The sequence below is a fragment of the Diachasma alloeum genome, unplaced genomic scaffold (genome assembly GCF_001412515.2).
Source record: "Diachasma alloeum isolate Michigan unplaced genomic scaffold, Dall2.0 Dall_scaffold_00590, whole genome shotgun sequence".
In the NCBI taxonomy this organism is placed as follows: Eukaryota; Metazoa; Arthropoda; class Insecta; order Hymenoptera; family Braconidae; genus Diachasma; species Diachasma alloeum.
The window spans coordinates 190,087-192,660 of NW_021680722.1; positions in this window are offsets into that span (position 1 = coordinate 190,087).

Sequence of the window (2,574 nt, forward strand, 5' to 3'; positions counted from 1 at the left end):
AATTAGGAGGGGAGAGGTGAATTTTTAATTACCGGGGGTCACTGTGCGCCGCGAAACTATTATTTTTTTCACTGGCCCATGACTTTCCTGGCAGTTTTTATTTTTTTGTTACAGAGATTAAGGGATGAAAAAGGCTTAATTGATGGGGAATTTAATTCTCCGTCGAACTGCCCTTTTTTCATCCCTTAATCTCAATTAGGAGGGGAGAGGTGAATTTTTAATTACCGGGAGTCACTGTGCGCCGCAAAACAATTATTTTTCTTACTGCGCTGTTATTTCCATGACAGTTTCTTCCATTTTTTACAGAGACTAAGGGATGAAAGAGTGTTAATTGATGGGTAATTTAGTTCTCCGTCAAACAGCCTTTTTTTCATCCCTTAATTTCAATTAGGAGGAGAGAGACAAATTTTTAATTCGCGGGCGAATGGTGAAAACTCACTGTGCGAAGAGAAGAAAATCATATTTCTCACTGACCCATGACTTTTGTCGTAGTTTGTATTTTTTTGTTACAGAGATTAAGGAATGCAACGGGGATCGATTGATGGGGAATTTAATTCTCCATCACACCGTCTGGGTTTCATTCCTTAATATTAATTAGCCAGCAAATGAATCACCTGAAAATCATTAAGAACATATTGAGGACGAGGAGAGGTCAAATTCTCCTCCAAAACTATCCCTGTGATAGCGGGACTGCTATTACTGCCGAGTTACCCGCACAGGCAGTTCGCCCAGCCGTAAGATTCGTCCGTGGCGCCATCCCTCCGTTGGGGTCGAACTATTTTTGGCTTAGGGTCCCTTCAAACCCGAGATCTGAGCCACTACTTTAGTCAATCCTCTTTGGGTATGGCCTCAAAATTAGTTCATGCGCCACCGCTACGAAATTTTGCGGTTGAAGCTTCTCCATAAGCGCTTGCAATCTCCCCTATAATCTCTGCTGTGATGTCTTGACGTTGAAATTTATAGATGGGGCTATTAATCGGCCATAGCAGTCCGCGAGATTCAAATTATTGTTGGAAAATAATTTAAATAGTTCAGAAAACTAAAAATATACCAGAAATAGAAGAATAAAGAAAGTCTGGAATACAATGGATAAAGAAAACGAAAAACAGCATCGCAAGCGTGAGAAAAACCGTTACTGAAATAGTAAATGTCAAATACTTGAGTTTTGTTCTTATAATTTACAACCCTCCAAAATTCTCGTTGAGTAATCACTTTCCTCGAAAATCCAAAATTTAGAGAAGAAAATAAATTTAACGGTTACGGTCCCATGCCGTAAAATCTCAGTTCTGGTTATTTCGAAAGTTTCTCTGTTTCACGTGACCAACATGTGTGGGCTCTCCTTTGTTCATTGTTTCGCTAGGCTGAGGGCCTGAGACCCTTCGCGACGAAGTTTCACGACGTCACACGCTCCCCTTCTTCCCCTTTTTTCATTTCCCCGCTTTTCCTTGAGTTTCACTTTTCCCTCTCCCCTGGGCCAGGATTGCGCGCGCAACTTTTGGTCCGGTGGGGTTGCGGACCCAACCCTTGGAGTTAAATTTAAGTTTAAGTCAGTTCCATCGTGGAAATTGGTGGTGAAGCCTTCAGCTTCCAGCTTCTCTCTTCCAATAGTTTTTCAGTAGAGTTTTTCTAGAGTATATTAAATTCATTTTTTGTGGTGCAAAGTTTAAAGCTTGAAGTTGAAGTATTTTGAATAAAAGTGTTTGTGGGCTCTCTTAAGCACTTGTGTTGAATTTATTTCACAATTCAACCCTTCCAACCAAATATTCTGGGATTAAACAATTGGACTTCGATGGAGTGCTCATCAGAGCTTTGGCGGCAAACGAATCTACAGTCAAAAATTGGCGCTCTAAAATTTATTGGCGCTACTGTCCTCCTAGTTACTTCGGTAGGACATAACACTGCTACCAACGCTACGGGTGACCCCCACGACCGCCACTTTACCATCATCAAATGCCGCAAACTTGACGAAACTAAAAATTCCCTAGCATCTAAAAAAACCAAAAATAAAAAATGTAAAGGGTGCAAGTATTTGATTGTAATCTTCTCCACAGCTGGTTACTGTTATAACATTTATCATTACACCAGACTATTATATCGTATCTGAGATATCAGTGCTGAGTGATTTATTTGTAATGACTCTAGTTATAAAATCTTTAACTATTACTTGTATATCGCTCGTTGATATGCACATCGAAACGCACAAACGTGATGAGCTAGGAAATTCCCAATGAGTGATGTATTATATCATTATTATAAGGAAAATGCTTCTATTGTTCATTATAAGGACTGTATTACCNTTATAAAATCTTTAACTATTACTTGTATATCGCTCGTTGATATGCACATCGAAACGCACAAACGTGATGAGCTAGGAAATTCCCAATGAGTGATGTATTATATCATTATTATAAGGAAAATGCTTCTATTGTTCATTATAAGGACTGTATTACCAAATTGTCCATGGAAAATTGAGTGAAGATGGAGAGAATGACTAATGTTTTTAGAATTTAATTGATTTTTGATGATGGATAATGTTTGTAGGAATTCATTTCCATATATTAGGATTGTTCCACA